This window comes from Musca autumnalis, unplaced genomic scaffold (genome assembly GCF_047663935.1).
Source record: "Musca autumnalis isolate F117 unplaced genomic scaffold, ASM4766393v1 scaffold_4, whole genome shotgun sequence".
NCBI classification, from domain to species: Eukaryota; Metazoa; Arthropoda; class Insecta; order Diptera; family Muscidae; genus Musca; species Musca autumnalis.
Genome location: NW_027411977.1, coordinates 59,152,097 through 59,171,933, shown reverse-complemented (window position 1 = coordinate 59,171,933; position 19,837 = coordinate 59,152,097). Strand labels below are relative to the sequence as shown.

The window sequence follows — 19,837 nt, the reverse complement described above, 5'->3', positions numbered from 1 at the left end:
CCCATATATATTTTTGAGGTATTTGATGCACCAAACACGCTGTATCTGTCCAATTTTGATGAAATTTGGAATGTGTGATGGAATTAGGTCTATAGATAAATGTGCCAAATTATATCGAAATCGGTTCAGATTTGGATATAGCTCCCATATATTTTTTTGGCCGATTTGAAGTATTTTATGCACCAAACACGCTGTATCTGTCCAATTTTGATGAAATTTGGAATGTGTTACGGAATTTGGTCTAGAAATAAGTGTGCCAAATAATATCAAAATCGGTTCAGATTTGGATATAGCTTCCATATATATTTTTGGCCGATTTTTGGTATTTGGTGCACGAAACACGTTATATATGTCCGATCTCAATGAAATATGGAATGTGTGACGGAATATGGTTTAGAAATAAGTGTGCCAAATTTTATCGAAATCGGTTCGTATTTGGATATAGCTCCCATATATATTTTCGCTTGATTTAAGGACTATGGTGCACCAAAGACGCTATGTATGTATAATTTTGATGAAATTTAGAATGTGTGACGGTGTTTGGTCTAGAAATATATATGCCAAATTATATCGTAATCTGTTCACATTTGGATTTAGGTCCCATATATATTTTACCTATTCATATAGTCGGCCCCGCCCGACTTTGATCCTTTCCTTACTGGTTGTTTTACTGAGCTACTCTTAACCTATCATTTGAGATTCCCCGCAGTCTCACAACATCATAACATAGGCCGATTTTACCTAAGAGAATTAGCGGGTTCCAGTGCTAAAAAATCTCAAAAATGAATTTTTTCATAATTGTTCGGGATATTTAAATTGCAATATAATTTTATCTTAAATTTTATTTACATTAGTTAAATTAAATTTTAATAGTTTATAATATTAAATATTTTTTTATTATTATTTTTTATTTTTATATTAAATATTAGAAATATTAAAACATTAAATTTTCAAAATATTTAATATTAATATAAAAATATTAAATATATAAAAAATTAAATACTATTAATACTAAACCTTCAAATTATTAAAATTATAAATACATAAATATAAAAAAAATAAATATTAAAAAATAAATATTAAAAAATAGATAACAAATAATTCAACAAATGTAAATCACACTTAAGAAAAACAAAATAATATTTAAATTGAAATCTAAAACGGCAACACTTATTATTGCACTGCTGCATGTAACAACCGTCTCCAATTTTTCCATAAATGACTAGATTTCATGTTCGGTTTTTCTCGTACGTTTTCTATATGGGATTGCCTCTCGTAAATTCTCTCTCATGTTAATACGATATTGTGGTTTGGTGGTGTGACGAGGAGGAGGAGGTACTCGTTGCATGTCAATCTCTATAGTCGGGGGTCTGTTGACTCTGTTCGAATGGAATAAACTTCACTAGTGCTGTTAATTTGCTGGTGCTAAGACGCGCACATAGTCACTCAAACAAAACAAAAAAATAATAACCCAATTAGTTCGAATTCTCTGCAAGAGAAGGGAAAACAAATTCCATAAAATATATAGAAAAAATGCATTAAACAAGATATGCAGAAAAATCAATAACAAAGCGAAAATAAAGTACAATCTTTTTTAATGATATTTTGGAATAAAATTAAAATACATAAATATACATACCATTCAATTTATATTCCATAAACGAAACGAACATTAACATTACATTTTTTTCGAACGAATATCAAACAACAACCGAAGAAAACAAACTTTTTTATGATCATTGGATTTAAACACTGTTTTTTTTTATAAGTGGTGAGTGTTGTTTTTTGTGTTTCCTTATTAGTCTTCTTGTCAATATTTGTAAATCTCAATATGTGAAATGAACTTTAAGTGTATTGTGTGATTGAAAAAAGTACAACTAAAAGATTTTTAAACCCGATTAAAATGCCATGTAATTAATAAACCAAGAGACTTTATATATTAAGCTAATAAAGGAACCTTATATTCCCTTTTGTGGTTAGCTTAATGCTGTTATTTAGAAGATACAAATCAAAAATTAATTAGTAATCATTTATTTTAAGGCCAATGAATACCACTTGTTTTATTTTAGAGGTATAAATGTTTTTTTTTAATATTCTTCATAAACAATCTGGTAATATTTTGGTTTTTGCAATCGCCAAACAAAAGCACCAATGTTGCCACTGTAATTGCATGGAATTCCAAAGTAAATATATTTGACCAAAAAATGTTATTTTGGTGGGCGCAATGTTTTCGTAAATATCGGAACAAATAATTTTTACAAAACATACTATTTATTATATTATAGTTAATATAAATTGTTGTTGTAATATTGGCACTTAGTTTTTCTCTTAAGGGTATCAGAAATGTACATCGCAAATTTTAAATAACTTTGATCACAGAAATTACCTAGATAATCTGGCAACATGTTATTCAGTTTTGTGTGTTAACTTCATATATAAACTTATATTTCGTTATAGTTGCTTGGCAAACATCTTTTAAAAAGTTTAATCAAAGGAAAATGTTGTTGTTAACTTGATTATGTCATGCATGCTAATGGGTACTTTACACGATATGTTTTGTATGGGAGAAGTGACAACTCATATGTAAAAATCATATCGTGTAAAGTACCTATACGGTCGTAAATGTAGCAAAAGCTAATTCAAAGTATTGCTATAAAACTTTAAAAACTTGATTGATCCTTCTAAGGTGTAAAATTGGCTAAGGTTCCTGAATTAAAAGGCTGCTAATATGTATGTATGGCAACTTGGTTTGATTGGTTTGGTTTGATTTGGTTATGAAAAGTTTCCATGGTGATGCCATATTTATTTAATAGCTTGTTGCTGTAGCAATATCAAAATGTTATAAATTATAAATTTATAAATTATATTATTAAAAATTATAAATTAATAATTATAAATTAAAAATTAAATTATATATTACATATTATAAGTTATAAATTGTAAATTATAAATTATAATTTAAATTATAAATTATATATTAAAAATTATTAATTATAAATTGTAATTTATAAATTGTAAATTACAAATTATAAACAATAAATTATAAATTGTAAATTATAAATTATATAAATTGTATAAATTATATAAATTATATAAATTATGTAGATTATGTAAATTATATAAATTAAATAAATAATATAAATTATGTAGATTATGTAAATTATATAATTTATATAAATTATATAAATTATATAAATTATATAAATTGTATAAATTATATAAATTATATAAATTATGTAGATTATGTAAATTATATAAATTATAAATTATGAATTATAAAATATCAATTATAAATTATAAAATATAAAACGTATTTTTTTAAATAAAAATTTGGCTTTCGTAATAAACAAAGTTCGAATATGGGTTATATCGCTCCACTCCTTCCGGTACCTCCCTCAAAAAAGTTCGAAAATGTTCGGAAATTTGTCCGCACGATAACTATTGCAGGGAATAACCGATTCGGTCCATACCTTGCTCATCGTGAAATATCTACCAGATTTAGATGAGGTTCCCATATGGACTCAATCGGTCCACTCCTTTCGGTACCACTCACACAAAATTTAGGACCTTCTCTCGAATCTCTTTGATTTTTGTTGTAACAACTTGTATTCACGGTATAAGTTTCATGATGGGCAAGTCCGTACTTCCTGAGAAACAAGCCTTAAAGGTGCAAAAACCCCCTATGACACAGTGTGTAATGGTTGGAGCGCTAGATAACTCTCGAACGGACCTTGGGATCGGTCCACAATTTGGCCTTCTTAATATTTTGTCCAAACTTATTTTAAGTTCGAAAATAAGCCATTTCGGTGTACTCCTTCAGGTACCCTCCCCCACAGAACTTCAAAAATGTTCGGATAAATTGTGCGCACGATAACTCTTGAAGGGAGTGACCGATTTGTTCCAGACAGGTACCACCAAGACAAAATTTCAAAAATGTTCGAAAAATTGTGGGCACGGTAACTCTTGAAGGGAGTAACCGAATTGGTCCATACTTTACACATCCTAATATATCTACCAGATATAGGCCAGGTTCGAATATGGACTATATTTGCTCACTTCTTCGGGTACTTCCCACACAAAATTTTGGATAAGTTCTCTTTAAGACCTCCAATCGAATCACTTTCATTTTTGTTGAAGTAACTTGCATTCGCTGTCTCATTTACGAAGGTAAAAGTTTTTTCAGGGTCAAGTCCATACTTGTTGAGCAAACAGCCCGAACAACCCCCTATGGCACCATATGTAGTGGCTGGAGATCCATTCTTTTTAGTATCTCCTCCGCAAAACTTTTGATCTTTAATCCTAATCAACATTTTTGTTGGTTCAAACGCCCAGACTGAGGGTATATCTCTGTCGGCAAAGCCGACTGATACTTTTTTACTTGTTTCAAGGCAAATCCATACTTCTTGAGAACTTCAAGGGCCACAAAAAAACATTCGATCTGCCCTTAAATGCAAGTTTCAGTTCACATAGGCTGAGGGTATATCTCTGTCGGCAAAGCCGACTGATACTTTTTTACTTGTTTTTTTTATTAATTTATTTTATTAAAAACACAGTACCTAGCCCACAGGGCCACAAAACGGTTCCAAATACAACAATAAAGTTACTACTCCGAAAAAAAAGAAAAAATGTCACTAAAATGGTATGCACGATATCTCTTGAACGTGGCAACCAATTTGGTCCAAACGTTGGATCTCCTTATATTTGTCCAAATTTACTTTAACCTCTAAAATGGCCCACATCGGTCCTCTCCTTAGAGTACCTTCCCCACAAAGGTTCAACATTTGTGTCTAAATGCAGTTTAGGGTCTTTTCGAAGATCCTTTGGAAATTTTTACCGATGCTGCTGGTTGTGGTCCTGTTTACAGCGATATTATATTTTTTTGTGGACAAGTCCATGCTTCCTCGCCTACTGGTCCAAAAGTTATACGATGAACCACTGATATGACTAGTGGGCGCGATATCAATCGAAAATATATGACTCCCAAAATAAGATTCATTTCCATAATGGACTATGTCGGTCCCTTCCTTTATGTACCTCCTCCAAAACACTCACGCAGAGAAAAAAATATTGTTGGAACAATCATATTCTAAGAACAAAATAGTGTATTTTAAAATTCTTAAAATATGTATTGTTGGCGCAACAGTATATTTTGTGTCATCATGTTCCCTAATAAAAAATATATGGTTGAAACAACAATATATATTTTCAGATTATTAAAATACACTATTTTGTTCATAGAATATGATTGTTCCAATAATATCTCTTCTCTGTGTGCTTTTGAACTTTAATCCTAATCGACATTTTTATGGACAAGTTCAAAAGTCCAAAAAGGGCCACAAAATTCTGAAAATACCCTAAATACATTCGATCTGTCCATAGATGAAGTTTTCAATTCACAAAGGCTGAAGGGAATATCTCTGTCGTATTCTGAAACAGCAATGTTCATAGATGAGAAAAAAAATCAAAAACTACACGCAGAGAAGAAATATTGTAGGGGCAATCATATTCTAAGAACAAAATAGTGTATTTTAAATATCTGATAATGTATATTGTTGTTTCAACCATATATTTTGTGTCAGGCACCATAATGAGACAAAATATATTGTTGCACTAACAATATATATTTTCAGATTTCTAAAATATACTATTTTGTTCTTAGAATATGATTGCTCCTACAATATCTATTGTCGATATCGGGATTTTGAAATAAATCGCGGCCAAAGTTCACATTTTTAGGGTTGCCTATCGAAATGGCAATAAAGAAAATGTTGTAGTAGTGAAAATCCTCTACAACATTTTCTTTAGTCCTATTTCGATAGGACTTGCCGCTTCCAAGCAAAATCCTGAAAACCTATAATAAACCTAAAAATGCGACTTCTGACGGTGATTTATTTAAAAATTCGTCGAGCGTTTTTTTCTTGTTTTTGGATTTTTTCATCTATGAACATTGCTTTTTAAGAATCCGCAAAACCTTCCTAGGTGTAAGCGGGGTTCACTTAAAGTTAGTTAAAGTGCACCCCTCATGAAATTGTTTTATAAGGAGACGATACAGTCAGTGCATTGTCCCAATTTGAACTTCTATATTTCAAAAATAGCAAAACATACGAAAATATCATAAAGGTCAATCTTGTAGAGAAGTTTTACAGCTACAATAAATTCTGTAATCGCATTTCGAAACGACTTGCGGTTTCCAGGCAAAATCGTGATAGCCTAAAAATCCCCAAAAGCAATTATAAATCAGACTCCGTGAGCAATTATAAATCAGACTCAGACATACATTTTATTTTTATTTTTAAATTTCATCTGAATAGTTTTTGGATTTTTCTGTTTGTAATTCAACTCTCTTGTCTGTCTTACGTTGCAAATTTTCTAAAATTTAAGTATATATAACGACCTATGCTATAGTATATACCTACGTATAGCAACAACCAACAATCATCCCTCCAAGCCTACATGATGCATGCAAACATCAGCAGCAAGCAACATATTACACACATGATGATGATGCTGACGATGATGATTATGGTGGTCGTAATGACGATGGTATGCAACTCAACTCTCTGAACTGCTGCTGTTGCTGTGCATTGAACCTTTTCACAAAAGTTTTTCACTTCCCATTGATGTGTTTTTTTAATTCAGCTTTTTTTTTTTTGTTTGTTGGTTCTGTGTGATTGCTACATAATGTCGGCTACTACAACACATTGGTGTTATATAGTCATTTCTTTTCCACTCTAGACAAGACGATATGGGCAAAGCTATTGGTTGTATCGTTGTTCCTCGCTTTGGCATTTTTACTATCAGTTATGGAGTAAAACAATACTACCGAGTCTCCGAGTATTGTTGTGTGTAGACGACGTTGGGGAATTTTAACGACATTCAGTTGAGCTTGAGCATATATGGTGAGGGGGAGAGGGTTGTATATTTATGCTGGCTTGCAGTTCTCCATGGAGCAGTACAAATGCTAACTCTAGCCTGACTGCCTGGAGAGTAGCGCATGCATATATAGCAGTGTACTATTTATGCAGCCAGCCCAACATAGAAGAGATTGGTGTTTGAGCTGGTGGGTCGTTGTTATGGTCTGGTCTGTTTTTTGTTCCTCATTTTGTCATTGTTGTATGTATGGCTGTTTGGCTGGCTGACTGGATTCCCAGTCTGACGACTGTTGCTGCTGCAGTTGTTGTTTGCTTGTTTGTTGTAATTGCAATGAGGCTTGTTTGACAGCATTCCACAGAAACTTTCTCACAGTCTTGGAACAAAACAAACAACAACAACATCATCAGCAACTGGCTGTGTACAAGATGTTGATATATTGCTTCTTTTCAACTCCCTCATCCCGAGCTTCTACTACAATGGCCTTCGTTACAAAGTCCAACATAGTCTGCACACCAATCTCTAGGAGGGAGTTTATGTTGCTGCTACACAAAATAAAATAAAAAAAAACACACAACATTAAGAAAAGAAGAGGCGGTTGGTTTTGCTTGGCAAAGCTACAACGTTTGGCAATTGTTTCCATGTAACTGCAAACCAAGCCAGCATCTTATAATGGCTAAAAGCGAGCGGTGCATTTTTACTGCTTATTTTTTTCTGGCTAAGTTGAGCAAGCCTTGCTTGCTTGCTGGCTAGATGATGATAGTATGTATGGGAACATTTCAGCTGGGGTTTTCACTTGGCCTCTTTGCCAGACTTTGCAATACATTTCAGTTGTTGTTGTTGTTGTATATTTCATAGGAAACAAAGTCAAGCAAAATAAAAAGAAACAAACCAAACACTTTTACAATCTCCTTTTTGGACGTCTTGCAGAAATACTGAAGAAAAAACAGCAACGTGGCTAAAAAGGCAACATTTTGTTTGTTGCTGCTTGTAAGGCAGACTTCAAAAGAGACCACCATCACCAGCAAAAACTTCATTATGGCCATTGCCATAATCATCATCATCATCATTACCAGCAACAGCTTTAATGTTTGAACATAAAGATCAGTACATACTTAAAAAATCCGTAAGGCCAGTACTTGTTGGTGGCTATACCTTTTTATGTTGTTACTATGTTTTTCGTTTCTGTCAATATTACAAAAATAAAAACCTCAAGTTTTAAGGCTTGGCATCATATTATTATTGTTTTTATTGTGTTTTTGTTCAAATTGTCAAAGTTCTGCAACAAATAATGGATTACTTTTTCTCTGGTTTGCCGTTTGTTTTTTTTTTTTCTTCTTTAATTGGAAGCTACCCTATAAGGTTATGCAAGGTAATTAGTTTAAGTCCTCCTTAAGGAAAATAGAAAAGCTATTGTGAGAAAAGAAAACTTTGTGGGCATTTTGAAGAAATCAAAGGAATACGCCCGTTATTACAACCCAGCAAAATTAAATGGGACGCGTATGCAGGGCATTTTTTAGTGGCCCGGCCTACAACTCGCTATATAGACTGACGGACATAGCTACATTGAATTTCCCGACTGAATATTAAGTTTGACTAATTATAATTTTTTCATTTGGAAATTTGAATTCCTATTATTCCATTTGTAATAAAAAACTTTCCATCTAAAATTTGAATTGTTATTCAATTTTACAAATTGAAACTACAATGTCCATAGATGAAAAAATAAAAAAAAAACAAAAAATCCCCGGAGCCGTTATTAAATAAATCGCTGTCAAAGTTCACATTTTTAGGTTTTTTTTAGATTTTCACGATTTTGCTGGGAAACCGCAAGCCCTATTAAAATGGAACTAAAGAAAATATTGTAGCAGTGTTGTATACATCTAAAAAATGCTAAAACCTAGGGAAAAATTACGAAAGCCAAACTTGTAGAGAATTTTCACAGCAATAAGATTTTCTCCAGTCCCATTTCGATAAGACTTACCGTTTTTAAGCAAATCGTGAAAACCTAACAAAAAAACCTAAAAATTCTATAACTCAAAAATGGTAAAACCTAGGAAAAACTCATGACGGTCAGTCCTCTAGAAAATTTTCACAGCTACAACATTTTCTTTAGCCCCATTCCGATAGGACTAGCGGTTTCCAAGCGATATCGCGAAAACCTAAAAATGTGAACTTTGATCGCGATTTATTTAAAAAATGTTTTCTTTGTTTTTGGATTTTTCTCATCTATGAAAATTGTAGTTTCGGAATTTAAAAAGCGCTCTGGCGATTTTTTTTTTTTGATTTTACGATTTGATTTTTCGTCTATGAAAAAATTTTCAGAATCCGCAAAAAACTTTTCAGGTGTAAGCTCCTTTCATTTATAGTTGTTTCAAGAGCACCGTGAAAAAGAATATTTCGAAATACAAATGGAATATTGCTTCGAATTCCAAATTGAATGGAATTTTCAAACATGAAATGAAATTATTCAGTTTACAAATGTTGGAGTCGTTCTAATTTAAAGTAAGTTTTTTATTCAAACTAAAAATTTATAACAAAAAAAATATATATATAAATAATAATAATATAAATAATAATAAAAAGTTATATTTATAAAAAAAAATTAAAAAAAAAATATTAACTATAATAACAATAAATAATAGTGAATAAATAAGAAGTAATAAATAACAAATAATAAATAAAAACTTAACAAATAAAATATAATTAAATAAAAAATAGTAAAAAATAAGAAATAAAAGTAACGGTTCCAAATACACGCTATACATTAACTACTCACTAATAGAAAAGAATAATATAGTAAATAATAAATAACAACTAATTATATAGTAAATAATAAAAAATAAAAAAAAATATTACAAATATATTAAAAATAAAAACAAAATAATATTATTATAAAAATATATAAACAATAAAAATTATAAAAATAAAAATAATAATATGTTAATACAAATAATTAAAATAATAATAATAATAATTTGGGTGCCACCGTGGTGCAATGGTATGCACGCCCGCCTTGCACGCAGAAGGTCGGGGGTTCGATTCCCCGGCCAAGCAACACCAAACATTTTTCAACGGTGGCAAAATACCCCTCAGTAATATTGGCGACATTTCCTGAGTATTTCAGCCTTGAAAAACTTCTCCACAAGTGGTGTCTTAAGACACGCCGTTCGGACTCGGCGATAAACAGCAGGTCCCATATCATTGAGCTAAATATGAATCGGGGTGCACTCATTGATATGAGAGAAGTCTCCCTTGTCCGTATGGGATGTTGTGGAACAATGTTTTTTTAATAATAATAATAATAATAATAATAATAATAATAATAATAATAATAATAATAATAATAATAATAATAATAATAATAATAATAATAATAATAATAATAATAATAATAATAATAATAAAAATAATAATATTAATAATAACAATATTAATAATAACAATATTAATAATAATAATAATAAAAATAATAAAATAATAATAATAATAATAGTAATAATAATAATTGTGATAAAATAGTAAATAAAAAATAACAACTAACAGAAAATTATAAATAATAATATAACTAATAAATTTAATTTCAATTACATTAACCTCTAGCCCATAGGGCCATGAGCGGTTCCCAAAACACCTATGTATACATACGTTAAACTACTCACAAATAAAAAAAAATAATATTGTAAATAATAAATACAAAATAATTATATAGTAAATAATAAAAAATAAGTAATAAAAAACAAACAAAAAATTATTAAAAATAAATACAAAATAATAATAATATTATTATTATAAAATATAAACAATAAAAATTAGAAAAGTAACAAATAATGACATGGTAATACAACTATTGAAAATAATAATAATAAAATATTACTTTTTTAATTTTTGTTATAATTTTTAATTTTTTGTTTATTTTTTTATTTATTTATTTTTTTATTTATATTATTATCAAAAATGAACAGAAAATTATTAAAAAAATAATAATAAAAAGTCAAAATATGTTTTTTGCGCCGAAGATGGGAAAAGGCTTTCATGCATTCACGTTGAGTCGTTACACATCGTGTTATGTCGGGCTCGATCTTCATACCGACTAAAAACCTAACTCGTTAACACACAGAATTTCAGTAACCTCGGCACCACTTCGTATTACTTCGAGGTGGCTCCAAGGTCAATGTGACCTTCATTAGTTTTACTTCCCGCTTTCTCCTCCTTATCTACCATTGTTTGCGCTATCCAGCTCTTTTTGTTGGTTCTCAAAGGGCCTACACAATATTATGCAACTGCGATTTTCTCCACTACGTTTGAGGGTTATATTGCGCCTGTTTGTTGTTCTACAACTGTTATGAGTTTAGACCATGTAATGTGTACTCTGCGTCATCTAGTGTCCCATCTTCCTCATACAGACAGAGGGGGAGTAGCATTTTTCTTGTTTGACCAATATTTCCGCAAATACCCATGTCCGGAGAGCAAATGCTTTAGGCAGTAATTAACGTATCCATGTTTCCTTATGTGGAAAAATACCCCTCAGTAATGATGGTGACATTTTCTGAGTATTTCAGTCATGTAAAACTTCTCTACACGTGGTGTCTTAAGACACGCCATTTGGACTCAGCAGTAGGTCCCATATCATTGCGCTAATATAAATCTGGGTGCACTCATTGATATGAGAGAAGTCTCCCTTGTCCCTTCTGGGATGTTTGTGGAACAGTTATTATATATTATGTTTCCTTAATATCCATTTACTTACGCTACATATCCTTAATATCTATGTGCTTACGCTTGAGATATCGCTGTACAAATGCCATAAGTTTTGCCCTTCCACCTTGTCTGTTTTTTTACAAAAGTCGCATTTAGTATTTAGTCAAGGTATTTAGCTACATCTTGGGAACTTTTTGCTTCATAGATTTTTTGTTGATCCTCTGCCATTAAGTTCATGGAACCCTGCCGGCTATCATTTATATTGCATGTCCCGAAATTGTTCTGTATGCAGATGAAGCTATTAGTAATTTCTTTCCTCTGTACTTTGTGGAAAGATTCCGTCTCCGCACATACGTCGTGGTGCTTAATGTGAGTACCTACTTTGGGGTCTACCTCACAGTGCCCTTAATACCGGGTGAATATAATGCGTCTACCAACGTCACGCACATAATGTACGAGTACCAATTCGCTTACACGTATTTGGACGTGATCACCTGCTTGATTAGGAGTGGAGCCCATCTACACTCTTGTCTTTCTTTGGTTCAGGCACCCGGTTGAAATGCAACTCTATATTTGCTCTCCAGCTCCCCTCTCCCCGCGATTTAGGTCACAAGGATTTTGTTATCGAGTTGTATACCAAAATAGGTGACAGCTTTCTGAGTGCGGATAACGATATCGTTTACCCGCATATCAACTTCTGCTGGGATATGCTTTCTTGGCAATAGCACTAGCTCGGTTTTGTGCATGGCTAATTCTAACCTATGTGTCGGTAATCAAGCTCTGGTTCGGATCATTAATTGTCTCAGTTTACGATGATCATCTGAATTCCAGTTGCAAGAACCAAAAACGTGTTATCGGACAAATATATTTCTAGAATTTCGTTGTAAATTATGTTCCAGAGGTAAGAAACTGTTTTGTACCCTCGCTTGTATTATACGTCAGCATCCTTTCACTTAGGTAACTCATGGCTATCTTCAAGTTATATACAGGAACTTGTAATATTGTCTTCATTGCAAGTAGCACGTCTGTCCATCTTAGGATATTAAATTAGTTTTTTTTTTACGTCAAGAGTGGCAAGTAGTACATCGGTCTGCTAAAGTTATGTCTCCGTTGGGCTGGAGAGAACACGTCGACAACTTCCTTTATAGCGCTAATGATCGACTTTACTGACCTACAATTATGTGGTATCTTCGATAGACTACCTATCAAGCGTATAGGTTCTTGTAGACAATTTCAGGTGTATTTCTTATTTGTTTTATTTGATGGAAACGAAATGGAAGTGGTACCTTTTATACATAAAATGTTACCAGATGAAAAGTAGTTAAAAATAATATAAAGTAAAATCCCATGCTTTGTAAAATCTCTCAATTTTGTTGAACTCGCTTCAACAACTGCAGTTGGATCTCCTTTACCATAACTAATAAGAACCAGCTGTTGCTATTTCCACGAAGAAGGGAAGATTCCTTCTAGCAAACAACGGTTGTACACTTTGAATAGTATGTCCGATTGTACTTCAACTATCTCTCTGAGAACATCTGCTGGGACTCCGTCAGGTCCACGAACCTCATTATTATATTTAGGTATGTGCTGAAAACCGAATCGACTCGATTTGCAAAATCAAAATGGTATATAATCGGAGTGCATTTGATGATATATATAGTTTTGCTTCGCAAACGCCCCTTACTTATTTGAATAATATTTTTCAAATCGATTTTCAATTTCATTAAAATACACTCCACGTCAGTAGAATAGAACACCTACTTTTCTGTTAATGTTAGCTTATTTATTCCCGAAGCGAATGAATCTGCGTTTTTAATCTTGTAGGAATTTAAAGCCTATGATGTTCCGTATCAATCACAGAATGAATTATGTTTCTAGCTTTTCGCGAAATGATTTTCTGATCATTTTTCCGATAGTACTATGAAAAATAGGCATTTATTTTCGGTCATCAGGATAGAACAGTCATTTTATTTTCGCGAATTGTGGAGATATTAACGCCGAATTTTCTATCAGTCGATAAAGCGGGGCTTTCTAATCATTTTTCACCAATGAAACCATATAAATAATTCCGCGGACGCCTAAATAACAGAGTAAACGGGTTTAAATTGACAGATAATAGAAACATCTCGGAATATCAATAAGAGTCGCGCAGCTATGTCATATTTCTTCACAATAAGATAGAATATGACAAAGACAACCTCGACAAAAACAATCGAGTGCTTCGGATGCTGACAAGATGGAACATTTTCAAAATAAGTATGAAAAACGTCAAAATTTCTTATAAATCCTTGATGTTTTGTTCAATAAAATGAGTTTTCCGCGAACAAGTCTTCCGATTAAAGGTTTGGAAATATGCTCCACATTTTGAGGAAGATAATCTGATATGAAAACATCCGCTGTTTTTATACACTGAGCGAAATTTCAGTACTTTTTAAAAGCAACTTACGCAACCTAACACCTCAATTTCCATGTACACAGTCATTCCCGCGAAAACGGGGCTTTTACATGCGAGTTCAGTTAAAAAAACGACTAATTTGTAAAATCCGGTATGGAGAGCATAACCTGGTCCATTATTATTGGAACATAACAGTATTGAGAACAGTCGCGTACGCCGAAATAAGAACACATATAAAATGCAAAGTCCAAAGGGTGTGTTCAATTTGAAAAATGTGCTAAAATTTCCCTCAGTGTATTAAAATAGCGGATGTTTTCATATCAGATTATCTTCCTCTAAATGTGGAGCACATGTCCAAACCTTTAAACGGCTGACTTGTTCGCGGAAAAATCATTTTATTGAGAAAAAATCGAGGTTTTTATAAGAAATTTTGACGTTTTTGATACTGATTTTGAAAATATTACATCTTTTCAGCATCCGAAGCACTCGATTGTATCCGTCGAGGTTGTGTGTGCTATTCTATCTTAGTTTGAAGAAATATGACATAACTGCGCGACTCTTACTGATATTCCGAGATATTTCTATTATCTGTCAATTTAAACCCGTTTACGCTGTTATTTCGGCGTCCGCGGAATTATTTATATGGTTTTATTGGTGAAAAATGATAAGAAAGTCGCGCTTTATCGACTGAAAGAAAATTCTGCGTTAATATCTCCACAATTCACGAAAATAAAATGACTGTTCTATCCTGATGACCGAAAGTAAATGCCTATTTTTCAAAGTACTATCGGAAAAATGATCAGAAAATCATTTCGTGAGAAGCTAGAAACATAATTTTTTCTGTGATTGATACGGAACATCATAGGCTTTAAATTCCTACAAGATTAAAATCGTAGATTCATTCGTTTTGGGATAAATACGCTAACATTAACAAAAATTTAGGTGTTCTATTCTACTGACGTGGAGTGTATTTATCAAAATTATATACAATTTCGATTTAAGTCAAAACGAGTCGAATCGTTTTCCATCACATGCCTAATAATTTTCTTGACGCAATTTGTTGGGTTCTCCACTTCATTTGCGTGGTACAATGTATTTACAATATTTTCCATTGTTTCGTCGACCATTTCTTACGTAGGAGGACTCCCAATTTCTTCATAACGATTTTATAACCAAGTCCAAATGGATCTCGGTTTATATCTTCTATAAGTTCTTCCCATTTTCGTCTGTTTGCTTTCTTGTGCAGCAAGTTGTCGCAGCATGTTCTATTATTGTGGGACCTCTACGTTTGGCTCTAATAAATTTCCTCCGTTTGAGACAGTCTCGTCTCAATTCGGCAACTTGGTTGTTCCATCAATATAAAGTTTTTTCTCAAGACCCGCTTCTTTTGCTTTGCCATTGACTTATTATGTCCTTTGATGATGTTTTCCATGGTTTTATTTTCCAACTCCGAAGCACTCCCCTCTGGTAGCAATGATTGGATTTGCCTGTCTATTTCGAATTTTTCGGTCTTCATCCTTTACTTCTCGACTTTTCTCACTCTCGTTTTTTTTTTTTGTTATTTCTCATTTTTTTTCCGACAGAAAACTTAGGTCTGTCCATGTTCTCTAATCCGTTGCTTTGGTCAAAATTCAACTCTTTGAAATAACAAATTATATGTATGTGACAGTCTAAAGTGGCCATTGCTATAATGCATTGGTGCCGTGCTTCTATAATGACTTTGCTGTGGTTGTTGTAGGTTTTTTTTGTATATATTTTCCCCATTGCATGCAATAAACAAAACAATTGTAGACTTTGTACACACTCTGACTTTATGTAAATGTTGTCTGTATGTATGTGATTTAATTTTTGTATGTATGTAATAATAATAATGACGTTTGTTGTTGGGTGGCGCTGTGCTGTGCGGTGATATTCGACAAAACAAGCGGCGACGGGGTCACTTCACTTAAAATGAGTGGGATTCAGATTGAAATCTTTGGTTTTTTTCTTACGTTTTGGATTTTAAATATTATGGGAACCATAAGTTGAAAAACAACAACATTAAGCAGAACTTTGGAATTTCTTTATTCAAAAATAATTGATTTTCAAATGAGAACAACCAACGTTCGAAGCAAACAGACAGACAACCAGAAATCCAATCCCACAGTAGAGACACGTTGCATGAATTGCAAAGAACTTTAAGAGACCCACGTACTATTTGTTGTTCACCGAATACAAAAAAACCAGTCGTTGTTGGGTTGGTTGGTTGCTATGTGTTCGTTCAGAGGGCATAGTCATTAGAATTGCATTTTTTACGGTTTGAAAAAAAAAAATCCAAATCTATATCAATTGATTTCTAAGCATTTGCGGTTGGTATGAATGTACATACATACTAAGTATGTAGGAAGTGCAATTGAATTCTTAGAATGTTATCCAAGTTACAACGTTGCCGCCGCCTCTAAGTCATCAATTATTTATGAAACAATTTTTGAACCCCTACTCACATTTCTCCGTTAAAACTAAATGAAGCATTGTGTATTTTGTGACATTTTTTAATGATAAAAAATAAATATAAACGAAAGGCTTTGTATCATATACAAATATACAAAACCCATTTATAAACAAGCGGCAGAAATGACAGAAAATTCTTATGACTAAACACTAATGACTCTGATATTTAAATAAAAATAGGAATATAAATAAAAAGAAAAACAACCATTTGTTTTAAAAATAGCACATTATTATTATTATGTAAAATATATAAGGTGCTAATTTTAATTTTCCATTTAAAAAAAATTGCAAACATCATGGCTATTTTTTTCGCTGTTATCACCCACAGCAAACACCCTCCATCCCCCCAACAGATTTCTGCCAGAAATTCTCCATTCTCATAATAATAATTATCACTGAAGCGCGCATTATTTGCCTGTCTGTTATCATCTCTCCCTCTGTCTGTATCTCTTTGCGCTAAGAAGTCATCGTCTCTATTACATTTACGTCGTCTTCTTTACTATACAAATATGCAATTACAATAGACAATTTCGAAAAATTTTAATAAAAGTTTAGTAGTGAGTACTCACTCACTAATAGTACTTTACAATAAACATTATACACTTCATAATACAATCACCCAGCGAGTGAGCCAACGTGCGCATTGACATGGGGCTCTTTCTTTCTTTGATTCTCTCTCTAGATGTGAATTTCGAACACAAAAAATACAGTGTGTATTCGCCATAACAAGACAATGAGGTAAACAGGCAATGAGAGATAGAGAGCGAGTCAAAGTTCGTAGTGCGAACAAAGTGCGTAGCAGCTGCTAATGACAGATGTTAATGTTTTAGGTTACACATCAATGGGGGTATGTGGTGGGCATATATTGTGTATTTTTTATCTCTCTGTCTCTCGGTAAATCAACATTTAATGAGGTTCAAAAAAAGATGCCAGATTGTCATAACCTACAGCAATATGTGGTACACATTATAACTTGGAATGGACAGTGGGGGTACCGTTATATGGTTACTACGCTAAAACGTTTCTTTCTTTGCTAGGATACCAAAAGTAATAAAACTCGTACTGACCAGCATCGTATCCCTGTCAACCTAACATAAAGGAACGTAATACGATCAGTACAGGAAAACCCGAGGCAAATTGCGGTCATATTAAATCTGAATTTAAGGAATAGTTTAGGAAATAATTTTATTTTTATAGAAATCATTCCAATCATAATTTCAATAAAACAATAAGCCACATTTGGGATGTCAGAAAGTAGCAATGCAGAGGTCTATATAAATACTGGTCGCCCAGACTAGTATTTTTTTCTCAAACCTAGAGAGCAACTTCATAATTTGCATCCCGATTCTTTTGATATTTATGCTGTTGGTATATTTTTTATCAAAGACGACCAGATGAACAAACTTCGCGAATAATTATAAATATTCCAGATCACACCGAAACAATGTAAGAGAAGACAACTACGATGAACAAGGTATTGATGAAGAATCTGAACTTAATTTACGTACTTTTTTCGGCTTAAGGATGATAGTGGATGGCTTCGTAAAAGCCTCATGTGCTTCGGTATAGAAGATATAATGTTAATACTAACAGAAGTGATTACTTCCGACAACTCGTGATGTTATTCAATCTTTGAAGAAGTGAAGAAGTTGATTTACTGCAAAATGATAACGACCTTCTAAAGTCTGGCGAATGCAAAATTCTTAATTATTACCTCAGAACGTTAATTCCACAGTAAAACAATGGATTTGGATTTGCCATGATCTGAGGATGCATGGCTGTAAATGAGTCGGAAACACTCAGATTTATATATAAAGGGTGTTTGTTTTTTTAAGCCCGATAGAACTTGAAATTGTAAAAAATAACACAAAAAATTAAATTGTAATCAAATTTTGTTTTTATTCGAAAGATCAATACGTTCTTGACGAAGTGCATTCCGGACGTCAAATTTTTGGCCACTTTTTCCACAATGCTGGCCTCCAAGGCATCAATTGTTGCTGGTTTATCAGCATAAACCAGTGACTTCACGTAGCCCCACAGGAAATAATCGAGAGGTGTCAAATCGCACGGCCTTGGAGGCCAATTGACAGGTCCACTTCTCGAAATCAACTTATCGCCAAATTTTGATTTCAATAAGTCGATTGTTGCGTTCGCCGTATGGCACGTAACACCATCCTGTTGAAACCACATCTCCTCCGGATCAATGTCATCCATATTTTCAAACAAAAAATCTTTGATCATGGTGCGGTAACGATCTCCATTGACCGTAACGCGAGCTCCGGCCTCATTTTTGAAGAAATAAGGTCCGATGATGCCACCAGCGTGAAAACCGCACCATACTGTGCATTTTTCTGGATGTAATGGAGTCTGTAGGGTCTCTTGTGGATTGGTCTCACTCCATATGCGGCAATTTTGCTTATTAACAAACCCGTTAAGCCAAAAATGCGTCTCATCGCTGAACACAATTTTACGATAAAACAACGGGTCAGCAGTTGGCAATGCTCTAGAGCCCAATCGGCGAATCGACGACTGATTTTCAAAGTAAATTTGGATAATTTCGTAGCGTTGTTCAAGCGTGAGTCTATTCATGATGATTTGTCAGAGTATACTGAAACAAATAAAAAAAAGTTTCATCAAAATTTAATTTTTTGTGTTACTTTTTACAATTTAAAGTTCTATCTAGCTTAAAAAACACCCTGTATTTTAAGAGACAGCTAGCTCTGTGAAAAACTGTCTGGTAATGGAGAAAATACCATACTTCTCTGAGATATTGATCTGTATCATTCGTCAATGTTGGTGAAGCCGTTGCATCTTTATAATGTGAAAAATAGTTAGGACATTCCCCACAGTCCCCAGGCCTCATTGTTATTGTTAAAGCGCGGCGTGAAAAAGCGGCAGTTTACATCCGTTTCAGCGCTAAAGTACAATTTTATTCAGGTCAAGTCTATACTTCCTGATATAATATCCCAAAATCTATAAATAACACTGTCCGCACAAACTCACATGACGGATGAGCTTCCGACTTGAGTGTCCGATTTGGCTGAGTGTCAGTTAAAGTCATTTAACAAATCCGAATGAGCTTTGCGGGGCTGTCGAAGGCTGCTTTATAAACGACAGAAAGCTGATAGGTGTCGATCTGCATACCTTAGGTCTTCTGCAGGATTTGCCGCAGGGCAAATATTTGGTAAATGGTGGATTTGCCAGGTCTAAAGCCACATTGGTATGGTCCAATTGTTTCGTTGACCATAGGCTTTAGTCGGTCGCACAATATCCCTGACACTATCTTGTAGGCAATAGGGAGAAAAGTTATGCTTCTGTAGTTAGAGCATGCAGTCTTGTCTCCTTTCTTTTGGACGGGACACAAGATGCTCACATTCCAAT

The 19,837-nt window shown here is 33.1% G+C and overlaps 1 protein-coding gene across 3 annotated transcripts in view; it reads left to right on the top strand.

Annotated features, from left to right (window-relative positions):
- The window catches only part of Diap1 (Death-associated inhibitor of apoptosis 1), a 164,214-nt gene that overhangs the window by 131,608 nt on the left and 12,769 nt on the right, over window positions 1-19,837 (top strand). The window contains exon 1 of one of the 3 annotated variants that reach the window (XM_073982605.1): window positions 1,253-1,771. The exons of the other annotated variants lie outside the window; for them this stretch is intronic. The gene's annotated coding sequence lies outside the window, so the exon portion shown is untranslated. Of the gene's footprint in view, window positions 1-1,252; window positions 1,772-19,837 lie in introns of those variants that run through there. 3 annotated transcript variants of the gene reach the window in all.